We start from the raw sequence: 12,677 nt of genomic DNA on the forward strand, positions 1-12,677 counted from the left end.
ACTAATACAGTATGTTATCACTTATATGTAGACTCTAAAAAATGAAACAAACAAATGAATAGAACAAAAGAGAAACAGACTCACGTATATAGAGAACAAACTAGTGGTTACCAGTGAGGAGAGGGAAGGTGACAGGGGCAAGATAGGGATAGAGGTTTAAGAGGCACAAACTACAATGTATAAAATAAATAAACTACAAGGATATATTGTACAGCACAGGGAATATACCCAAGATTTTATAAAAACTTGAAATGAAATATAATCTATAAAAATTTTAAATCACTATATTGTACACCTGAAACTAATGAAATATTGTAAATCAACTATACTTCAATAAAAATAATAATAAATAAATAGAGATAATGAGCATAGGCAACTTCTTTTAGGAGATTTGTTCTAACGGCAAACAGAAAAAATGGCTTTAAATGTGGACTGCTAGGGAAAGAAAAGGAAAAGCTCAAAGTCTTTAACTTGTTGGACTGTGTGTTAACATCATTAACCAAGATTAAAAATAGATATGGAATAATGACTTTGAAGATTTGGAAGAGGTAGATGATGGGTTTACTTACCTAATCCAGGCAAGCCAGAATCAGGGACCATGGAATCTCTGAACAGGGCTAATATCTCAAGGGCTAAGACAGGTGTATGGGAGACAGGGGCTTTCTCAGAGCAGCCAGTGGGGTCCAGGGATTTGAGAACTGGGAAAATAGTATTGCCTTCTTGAGCCGAGCATATTTAGGGGGAAAAAAGAGAGTTCCCACAGGGTCAACACAAAAGAGAAAAATAAAGCAAACTGCATTCAGAAACAAGGTAAGAAGCTCAAGTTGATTTGGAAGGTAAAGCTGTGATTATTGCTTACAGAGTGATCCCCAGGAATGCCAGAGGTTGGACCATGAGATGGCTGGAATACTGTGAAAAGCAGAGACTTGGGAAAATCCAACCATTTCGTGGTACACAAATAAACTATTATTATCTTCACTTCCTATCAGCTTTTCATTCTTCTGCTCTTATTAAGTTTGGTCTGTTGAAAGTCCAACTTCAACAGCCCTTGTTTTTTTTCCATCAGTCTGGTGAACCCCAACTCTTTCTTGGAGGCAGAAATGAGATTGGGGCCAGGAATAGGAGCAGAGTGCAGACAACTTGAGATCAAGAGACACAGCTCAAGCTGGGGCTACCTCTCACCTATGTTGTTTGAGACTCTCAAGGAATTTACAATCTGCACAGATCTATGGGTATATGATGAGTTCACTGGATACAATGAGTTTGAATACCTGGCCAAATAGAGATGTAAGTTTGAAACTCAAGAGATGTGTTCAACAGAAGTAAAAAGTACTAATACCTGAATATTTCCTATTTTGCCCCTCCTGACTTCCCCTCTTTAGCACTTGAACAGTCCCGCTTTAAGTACAGGATCTTGGTAATGAGTGAAGCCCTGAAAAGGCAACATAAAACAAGAAATGAAGTTAATCTACATCATAATGAGCTTGGAGATGAAGACAGAAAAATCAGGTGGGCTGAATGCTGAGGCAAGTTTCTGAGGGTCTGGAATCAAGAGTGGAAAATGGAGTGTTTCAGGGAGCAACTGCTATCTACTGTAGGAGCCCCAAAGATGCAAAAATACAGGTGACATTTTCATCTGTGTTGTGCATAAAGATTGCTCTCAGTTTATGCATTTAATTGAGAGACTATTTAAGGAATTGAATGATTTTAATTATCTTTGAGCTAACTGAGTAATTTTTTAATTGCAACACCTTTGCTAAACAGATCTATATAGAGTCTTTATTTTAATGAATATATATTAAATGTTTGCATGTGAATATAGTGGATTGTTTGTATGACCACCTTATGCTAGGTGTTATTCATGTGATTTTGATGTTCAGTTTGTTTTCATGTTGCTACCAAAGAGTACTGCTTTAATTGTGGGCTACTAAGAGGAGGACCTAAAAAAAAACAGAACTGGACATGATATATAATGTTGGATTTGTGCCAGGTGAAGTATAAATGCAATTACAATGTCCTAAACAAACAGAAATTTTGAGGTGATTTGAAAAGAGAAAACTGGATGAGAAAATGAGTTAGTATACCTCCCAGAGTAACATCCAATTTTAAGGGCTCATGTCTTAGCGTCTTCACCACATTATCTTTCAAGCAGAGATATAGCAGTGTCATCAAATCAATATAATCTACGACATTAAATTAATGCTGCTAATTTTAAAAATATTATTTTAAAAGTTTGCTTATAAGTTTAACTTATGTGCTGTTTTTAATATATCAGTTCACGTCTGAGTATGTTTAAGAAACATTTTCATTAAAATAATATACTTTAATGTGGAACCAAAGAATTTCGCCTCTACAAATGGTTCACTTTTATCAAATTTGAAAAACGCTTGGAACACAACTAGCCTTACGCAAGCCTTGATGAAAAAGTGCTCTGAGACAGGCACAGGCCTCAGGGGGCAGCTGGCAAGAAGTAGAACAGATGCCAGGGCAGTTCTAGAGTGAAATACGGTGTTTAGAAACTTTCTATCTAATCTATGTTTCTCTTACCTAGCTTTTTAAAATTTCAGATAATAATAACATCAATAATACCCATTTATGTTTATGACATCTTTCACCATATTACACATTTATTTAGCTGCGCCAAATTATAATTTTGAGTTTTCTGAGTGAGTACTGCATTAACCAAATGTAAGAAGTATCTTGGTATTCCTGACAACCATAATTCAAAATAATGTAGTCATATTCTAAACAAAGTCCTAAAAAGTGACATAATAAAGGTATCATAATGTCCTTATAGCAACTGGACCATTTCAGTTTAAACACACATGGATCCATAATCTTAAATCACACTTAAGCAACAAAGACTCTATTGATAAGTGATCAATCCTTATTCAGTCATTTCTATTCATTCTTGAATACTACTTGCTTCCCTTTAACTCTTAATTAATCTGTCACTTATCAATGTAAATTTTTGAGTAATTACAGCATTTAAATCTTTAGTATGGATGGAATTGCAATAGAATTTTGCCCCTTCTCATCATGACATGTCTTATAACTATGCTTCCTCCAGCTCAAACTGAGCTCCAGCCAAATTGAAATTCTTCCATTTTTTGAACAACACATAATCTCTCTAATCTAAAAAATGTCTCTCAAATGTTCACACTTTTGAGTTCATCCAATCCAGTAGCTTTTCCCCAAGACTTAGAAAGGGTGCCAGATGAAGCAAGTAAAAATACAAGATACCCAGTTTAATTTGAATTGCAGGTAAACAATTAGATGTTTTTTTACTCTAAGTATAGCCCTGTTATTGCATACGACATACTTATACTAAAAAATTATTTGTTGTTTACCTAAAATTCAAATTTTACTGGTTATCTATATTTTATCTGCCAACCCTGTGGCTAGGACTCTCAATTCTATAGCTTCTAATGTTTATAAAGTATACCTTCTCCCTCTGGCATGGCAGAAAAGAAGAAGTAGAGTCATCTGTACAGAAAAGTAAGACAATGGTCTTAGGCCTGGCCTAGCAGCGTTTGGTGTGACATCAAGCACTTTCTCTCAGATGATATCCTGAGCCTCTTTTCCACATTAATTTCACAGCCTACACATCCATGTTGCTCAGTATTATTTTCTAGATTCCCAGTCTTCTAACCCACTCAGGCTCTAACATAGTGTTCTAACATAGTGTGCATTATAACCTTCATCTAACATCCCTGAGATGGATGAGATCTGAATTATATCTGATGTTCCTTCTGGGATGAGCATGGGGGAAGAGGCACCCATCTGAAACTTGTGTTCCTGGGGCCAGGATTAGATATAGTAATGAGTGGGGCTGGTCAATATGGTTCAGTGGGTAGCCAAAGTCCAAGTCCTGTGTGAGACTGGGCCTGGCAAGTATGCATATGAAGCATCAAGTTCAAGAGAGAAGGGAGAAAATAAGAATAGGGGAAAAAAGTGAAACAATAGGCAACATAATCTACAAGATGATGCAGCAGGGGAGAAGAGTTTCTATGGAATATTTATAGTAAAACTCATTCTCAAGGAGAAAATTGTTAAGAGGGCCAAGCTTATTTGGACAATTCACTTTCCAGCTTTGGCCTCCAGAGGTCCTTCCGTGAGCATTGATATGATTGGCCGGTGGAAAATAGTCCTCTTTTCCTTCCTGGCTGCTTGAAGATTAACTGCCATCATGAACAACACGGTAACTATCTGGACCAGGAAGTTCATGACCAACCGACTACTTCAGCGGAAACAAATGATCATCGATGTCCTTCATCCTGGGAAGGCAACAGTACCTAAGACAGAAATTCGGGAAAAACTAGCCAAAATGTACAAGACCACACCAGATGTCATCTTTGTGTTTGGATTCAGAACCCATTTTGGTGGTGGCAAGGCAACTGGCTTTGGCATGATTTACGATTCCTTGGATTATGTGAAGAAGGATGAGCCCAAACACAGGCTTGCAAGACATGGCCTGTACGAGAAGAAAAATACCTCAAGAAAACAGCGAAAAGAATGCAAGAACAGAATGAAGAAAGTCAGGGGGACTGCAAAGGACAATGTTGGTGCTGGCAAAAAGAAATGAAGTGTCTAGCAGTGAGCTGGAGATTGGGCAGCAGAAGGAATAAAGACTCTGCAGTGACTGTGTCTTTGGTGATTGTGCAGATTTTTCATGAGAGAGTTAATAAACTAAGACTTTAAAAAAAAAAAAGATGGTGAGGTTCTATCTTTGATCTTAGGAGTGGAAGACATTCTTCTCCTAGGTAGTTCCTTGATCTCAAAGCCCTAACTCCACTGGGACTAATAAAATTCTAAGCCCAGGCCTATCTTGAGATTCTTTCCTTAGTCCCTACTTAGATGTTCTCATTTGGCATGACTTTCCCAGTGCTGTCTCCCTGCATCATGTCCACACCTGCTTGGTCCTCATGGTTTAATGTAAGAAAAGAGATGAATCACAGCCTTATACTATGTTAAAGACCACTACCATCTACTCGGTGACAGCTGCCTATATTCAAATTATAATGCCTAAGAAATCACAACCAGATTCTAACATAGTGCGCATTATAACCTTCATCAAACATCCCTGAAAACAAATTTAAAAGCTGTTCACTCAAATAATGACTCTCATCAATCAAATAGAAAAAATGGGGGGGGGGAGGGCAAAGAGTTGGTCAAAGTGACTTCTGCTTCTTGCAGTCTCTGAGAATAACAAGAAAACATGGAAAAAATATAAAAACCATTGGCTTGAAAGCATTAGAAAACTAGCAAAATAAGGGCTATATTCCAGAGCAAGATGTGGTAGAAAATGAACTCCAGAGACATGTAGTAACATCTGGTCTACTTTTGCACATGTGGCACTTGCCAATTCTGGAGAGATAGCTGAGAAGTGCTTTCGACAGCTCAAATGGTGAGGGAGATAAAAATTGAAGTCAAAGACCCACCGAAGATAAGGGCCCTCGAAAACATCCCCTATATTGGTTTGGAAAACCAAAGAGTTGCATCTGAGGATTAAGGGCGAACTAGAATTAATTAACCAACCATCAAAAAGACGGCAGCCAGGGCTTCCCTGGTGGCGCAGTGGTTGGGAGTTCATCTGCTAATGCAGGGGACACAGGTTCAAGCCCTGGTCCGGGAAGATCCCACATGCTGCAGAGCAACTAGGCCCGTGCACCACAACTACTGAGCCTGCGCTCTAGAGCCCGCGAGCCACAACTACTGAAGCCCTTGTGCCTAGAGCCTGTGCTCCTCAACAGGAGAGGCCACTGCAATGAGAGGCCCGTGCACCGCAGCGAAGAGTAGCCCCCGCTCGCCACAACTAGATAAAGCCCACGTGCAGCAATGAAGACCCAACGCAGCCAAAAATAAATAAATAAATTTATTAAAAAAAAAAAAAGAAGACAGCAGCCCTATTACCACCTCATCTGCATAGCCCAGAAAATCTGTTTCAGAAATGACCCCAGGTTGCTTACACCCATGTGAGCTGTAGACATAAATAAAAATCCTCTCTAATGAAATATAATATCATCTGTGGTAGAATGAGTACTTCTCATTCACATTTCTAATTCTCTTTTAGACGCAGGAAAAGATTGCACGTCCCCATGCACTTGAATTTGGGAGCACAAATGTGACTTGCCCAGGCAGTGAAGTAGTTAAAACCCAGGACAAAATTCTTCAATATCTCTTGATGGCCTTTTAGATATAGCCAAGAAGAATAAAATAAAGAACCTCTCAGAAGGCACAGCCAGGGATGACAAAAAAAAAAAAAAAAGAATGGATTGGGGAAGCCTTCCCAGGGAGCAGAATTGTCTTCCCAGGGAGCAGAATTGTCTAAGTCCTCAGGATGGGGGGCTGTTGAAATGTATTCTCAGGATGATCCGTGTTACTATGGCCTAGGAACTTCTGTAGGTCCCCCACTCTTCCTCTTTCAGAATGAAAATGCTTGTCATAATTACTGTCCCTATTCCACCACTGTATGTCTCTATGAAGCAGAACATCAAGAGCTGCCACATCTGGACATGATATAAAGACTACTGCACATCACACCTAATGGAGAAACAATCATGCATCACCAAAAGATCCTGAATTTTCAGGTCAATGATATTTTGGGGGGATCTTTGAATTAGTCACCTTTGGGAAAGAGTGGGCGTGTTTGACGTGCAGCAAAGACAATGAGCCTAACGTTTGGTGATGAGAAGAGCAGTCTATGTAGAGATTAGTGCCTCTCCCCATTTCCAGTTTTCCTCTCTTTCTAGGCCCATGCAAGGATTGTATTTCCCCATCTCCTTGATTTGGCCAGTGAAATGTTAATAGAAGTGATATGTGCATTTACAGGTAGAATTACTTAAAATATAATTCTCCAATTTTCCTCTATCTTGGCAATTATAGAAGCAACTGTTAATATGAAGATGCTGTAAGAGTAAAGCAAGCTGAAATACTACATTGATACATGTGAGTAATAGTGATACCAGAGAGTTACCCGGCTTCCCTTACATGAGAAAAAAAAAAACCTTCTTTTTATTAAGCCACTGAGATTTTGAGGTTGTTATCATAGCCTAAGAAAGAGTATCTGATACTTTAATCTAGACTCTAAATTATTTCTCATTTCCCTTGCAGAGTAATATTTTTTATTCCTATTATTTGTTTTTGTTGTTTTTCAAAGTTCAATTTATTTTTTTATTTAAAATATGTTTTTATACAGTTTTTAAGGGTTACTTTTCACTTCCAGTTATTACAGAATATTGGCTCTAGTCTTCATGTTGTACAAAACGTCCTTGAGCCTGTCTTACACCCAATAGTGTGTGCCTCCCACACCCCCTCCCCATATTGCCCCTCCCACGTCTCTCCCCACTGGTAGCCACTAGTTTGGTCTCTATATCTGTAAGTCTGCTTCTTTTTTGTTATATCCACTAGTTGGTTGTATTTTTTAGATTCCACATATAAGTGATATCATACAGTATTTGTCTTTCTCTGTCTGACGTTTCACTTAGCGTAATGCCCTCCAAGTCCATCCATGTTGCTACAAATGGCAAATATTTTTATAGTATCTACTTTTTTCTTGTTATAATGGTAATGTTTGTCCACTTAAAAGAATTGGAGAAATCCAGAAATAGAGACACAGATGTAGAGAACAAATGTATGGACACTAAGGGGTGAAAAGAGGGGTGGGATGAATTGGGAGATTGGGATAACATATATACACTAATATGTATAAAATAGATAACTAATGAGAACCTGCTGTATAGCACAGGGAACTCTGCTTCACTTCGCTGAACAGTAAAAACTAACACAACAAACAACTATACCCCAATAAAAAGAAAAAAAAGAATTGGAGAAATCCAAACACCCCAATAAAAAGAAAAAAAAGAATTGGAGAAATCCAAACAGGATAAAAGAGAAAATCCAGACTACCCACAGTCATCACTAAAAAGTATCTTGTCAACATGTTGATGTTTTTAGTTTCTGTAGCTTAGAGTGGGACAAGTCAATATTTACAAATGAATGGAAAGGCATAAAAGAAAAACTCACAGTGTCCAAGGAAGCATAATTGCTAATTAATGGCCACAGATACAAAATATAATAAATTGTAATAATTAACTATTCTGTCACAAATTTAGAGTACTATGAAGCTCAAGAACTACCGTTCAGCCTGCTTTTCTGCAAAGAGTGGCTGGTCAAAGTTTACTTTCCATTTACCAAGAAACCACTTGAGTCACATTTCAAGTGATTTTTTTTTACATTCATGATTTATCTTACCAATATCTTCTCTCTCCAAGGGTGCTTTCCACATTAAAGAATCAACCTTGACAATATATTAGAGTAGAACAAGTGTGTGGTAGATTGACAGGACCAAATTCACTTGATTTTCAGTCTTCCAAACTACTACAGTAACAGCGTTAGCTGCAGATTAGGAATTTAGAAGGTGTGTTGCAATCAGCCAATTCTTCTAGACCCTCTCCAGTGACTTACCATTAGAAATTAATCTTTGAGTGTTAAATATATAAACATTGTATGTTGTAGTACACTGCCTTTAAGTTACATATTCTAAATATATGTATATTTTGCTGCTAAACCTATTTCAAGGGGCTTTACTTAACCTGAATATGTATTTTAGTCCATCAGGGGATGCTTTTTGAGGAACCGTGCCCTATCTAACACTATGCTGTAAGATCTCGGTGGGAGGGGGAAAGGATGAGTTGCTATGTTGTGCTGGAAGGTTTCTTAAAGAAAGATGACACCTCATACCACATGTTCTTTCAGCTACATCTTATAAGCAGCTGCTTGTATACAGCTATTAGAAAGGAGAATGAACAATACATGCATTCCGATTTTCTTTCAGCCAGACTGACATCTCATATGCATGCACAGACTGAGGCATGTTGATATGTATGAATGTTCCAAGGGTATTCTTGACAATTGCCCTGGACCTTATGTTTCTGACCTATCCTTAATCTCAGTGCATCCCCATTTGACCCTCAACTCTTGGCTCTATGGTCTGTGTCTTATCCCACCTCTGGCAATTTAGACCTGGTGTCTGTAATTGGTCTCACTGGGATTCGTTTCTCAGCTCTGCCTAAGAAATTTTGGTCTAAATTCTGCTTCTCTCCTTGGCAGGTTGCCTCGGATAGTATAGCCCATCTTAATCCTAACCTCTTATGACTTGGCTGATACCTTAGCCAAACTGGCCCTGGGGCGGTTATGGAACACTTTGCCTCTCTCAGAAATCGTGATTATTGCACAGTATTCATTTCTCTTTCTGCTCTTCTTTGTGTTCCATACAGGTAAACAAAAGCCTCGTGTGGCTTAGGAAAATACAGTAAAAATAGTGTGTAATGGCTTTAATGAAACGCTAGCTGGGAAAGTAAGATTTGGAGTTTATTTGGCTATTGAAAACACAGAGCTCATAAACAGCAATTGAGATGACAGCATTCTGCTTCATGCTGCATTGCATTCGCTTCATAGTACTGAGCAAAGTCTCACTCTTTCCAAACAAAGAAAATCGCCAGGCTCTCTGCACTTGGTATCAATTTAACTGAGCACATTCAGTTCCATTATTGCTTGAAGCAAAGTGAGCCTACTGTTTTTGACAGGGAGCTGGCCCTTTTCTGAGGCCACATGAGCCTACTATGCAGCCACCTGTTTTAAGAGCCAGCAAACTGGCCAGCAATTATTAACCTGCCTTTTTCTATCAAAGTGCTTAGAATAAGATGGCAATTATGAACGGGAGAGTTAATGTATTTCTCACATCTGTAGTTAACTGTATGCAATGTCACCAACTATGTAAAATGGACATTTAAAAACCACTGTTCTCCTCTCTTTGCATTAATAGATTTTAGGTTGAAGAGCTTCAACCATATTTCCTATAAGAGATTTCCACCTATATTGACTTTCACCATAGCCTTAAAACTAGAGTGGTTGGCCCTTTATATTCATCTAAAAATGAGGACACAGAAGCACAAGAGTATTCAGTATCTTATTTACCATCAGAAAGAAGGAGGCCACAAATGAGAGGAAACAGACTGGCCCAGTGTGAACTGCCATGGCTTTGGCATCAGTGAGATGTAGTTCTGACATCTGATTTTGATCTGAACAGTTTATGTGACGCTGGGTACCTAACTCAAACTCATTCAACCACAGTTTTATAAGTAAAATTGGATTTAAAAATTCTATATCATAATATTATTGAGAAATATTGAATAAAACCATGTGGTTAGTACATACTGAGTTATAAATAAAGGGTCACTATTTCTATTGAACTTTGTTTTACTAAATTTGTTTAAAGCCAACCCTAGAAACATCAGTCTGTAGAGCTGAGTATTGAATTGGAGAGAAGATCCTTCCACCAATCAAAGTGCTGAGCAATTATGACACAGGAATTATAATGCCATTGGGGCTGGGTTTGAAGACTATAATTTGGAGTGGAGGCTGGATGATTGTGAAGCACAGATACAAAGATAAGTGCTAGAGAAAAATCTCTGAAAAGTCATTTTGTGGTTGTCAGTGGAACAAAAGATACTCCTCTGGAAGAAGAATGGCTCGTTCCATAAATGCCGCCATTGACTCAAAATCTTCTGGCTTTGTGGAATTTAAAGATGATCATATAATCACAAGGGTTATCGACTTTGTGCTAAGTCATTCACATGCACAAACTCATTCAGTTTTATCACAATTCTATGAGGTATTACCTCTTTTATATAGATAAGGGAAGTGAGGCTGTAGGGATTAAATATCTTGTTCATGATTTTATGATTCATAAATCAGAGGCAAGGAAACTCAGGTCCTCAAGTTCTCACCATTCTACTATGTTTCTTCCTCAAGAACCAGGAGCACACCAACAAAAATCATATCTACATTCTGTTTAAGAAGAAAATAAGATATTAAAAAAATGAATGTGTTTCTTCAGGAAGTGATGGCCACCTACACACACACACACACACACACACACACACACAAACACACACACACACACACACACACACACACACACACACACACACAATCAGATACCATAAGATATCATAGTATTTACTCAGAATGGGTTATTTGAGGAAGAGGTGCAGGAGCTGGGAAATTAGCTTGTAAGCTCTAAGAAGACAAGAAACAGTGTGGCTAAAATTTCAGACCCTTATTTGCAATATCTTTGTTGTCATCTTAAGATGATAAAGAAGGGTCATAACGTGTTTCGTGTCAAGATGTTTTGAAGTGCAATAGAGTTATGTTTCTTGAATACTTTCCTATTAACACATTTTCTAATAGCAACATTTATCATGCAATTACGAACTATGTAAACTATTAATAAAATGTATTCATGTTTTCTTTCCCAGAACAAGTTCAAGGATTTAGATTCTCTCTGGGAAAAAAAATAAGAAGTGGATTATGCAGGTTTCTGTGTCTGTCTATGAAATTCTTTGACTTCTGTAGGAAGAAATGTAATTCATTATATAAGAAATATTTATTGAGCAGCTACTGTTTTCAAGCCACTTTGCTAAATGCTAAATAGAAAAGAAAGGGAGAGGAGAGGTTCCTGGCCTTTCTGGAATCATCTGACTACCAACAACACAGGGGAAACATATTGCTTTTTCAGCCCCCAGTGTTCTTGATCCTCTGCCCGGCCTTTCCTTTTTCCACTAAGCCTGACAATGTCCTTCACCATAAATGTGACAGAATGTCTCTATAGGACAGTGCAGAATTTCTGGACAGTCTCCTCCCTCCCTCCACCCCCAGCCCCGATTTCTGAGAGTACATATAGAGGCCCAATTTTCAGAAAACGCTCATGACTTCTGTACAGTTTTATCCAACTTTTTGTGAGCACTTACGCTTTACCAGCTATTTCTCTAGGAAATTTCACATCTATTATCATATTTACTTTCATAGTGGCCTGATGTGAATACAGTCAATCCCATTTTACAAATGAGGAAGTGAAAAATCAGAAATATGAAATAAATTGCCCAAGATCACACCACTGGTTCACGGCAAAAATGAAATTTAAGCCTAGGGTCTTACAAAATATATAAGTTCAGTGCTCATTTCACTGTACTACTTTGGACTTAAAGACAGGTTGTGGGTCTCATGCCCACAGGTTGGATCCCCCAGGAGGCAGATTCCAAAGTGGAGGTTAGCGCCCAGGAAGGTTATTGGGCAGTACTCTCAGGGTCAGCATGGTCAGTAGAAGGGAAGGAAGCTCAGGAGAGTTGGGCATTAATGCATTCACAACAAGACCTCAGACAACATGACTTTGAACTTGCACATCGACAAGGTATTGGATGTGCACTACCTTGGAAGGAGGGTTTAAATTCAGGCAAAGTGGCTCTCTGCAGTGAGGCAGTTCCCAGAGAGGGCTAACAAACGGTTCAGAGGTGTCAGTAACATTCCCAGCAGCAGGGGAAGATCCTTCAGTCTTAAATCAGGAATTTGGGTGGCACAGAAGAACATTCACAGCTTAGAGCTTTGTGGGTCAGACTCTCACACTAATTTTTTAGTGTCTTTCAACTATTTTAATCCAACCATTCACCACTGCAGTGGAACAATTTACAGGAAAATATTTTATCTGCATATTTTTCCAGAGTCCGTAATACCCAACTAAATAAACAAAAATAAAATAAAAGTGAGAAAATGTGGTCAGTAATGGGCCAGAGCCACAGAGTGGCTAACGCTCATGCACAGGTGATTATTTTCAAAAA

The 12,677-nt window shown here is 38.3% G+C and overlaps 1 pseudogene across 1 annotated transcript; it reads left to right on the forward strand.

Moving 5' to 3' along the window:
- The first annotated feature begins 4,150 nt into the window (after positions 1 to 4,150).
- LOC309661083 (small ribosomal subunit protein eS24 pseudogene) lies at positions 4,151 to 4,711 on the forward strand (annotated as a pseudogene). Its single transcript has one exon. The product of its transcript is annotated as a small ribosomal subunit protein eS24 pseudogene (transcript).
- The last annotated feature ends 7,966 nt before the right edge of the window (positions 4,712 to 12,677 follow it).

This window comes from Balaenoptera physalus, assembly GCF_965194825.1.
Source record: "Balaenoptera physalus genome assembly, chromosome: 5".
Lineage (NCBI taxonomy): Eukaryota > Metazoa > Chordata > Mammalia > Artiodactyla > Balaenopteridae > Balaenoptera > Balaenoptera physalus.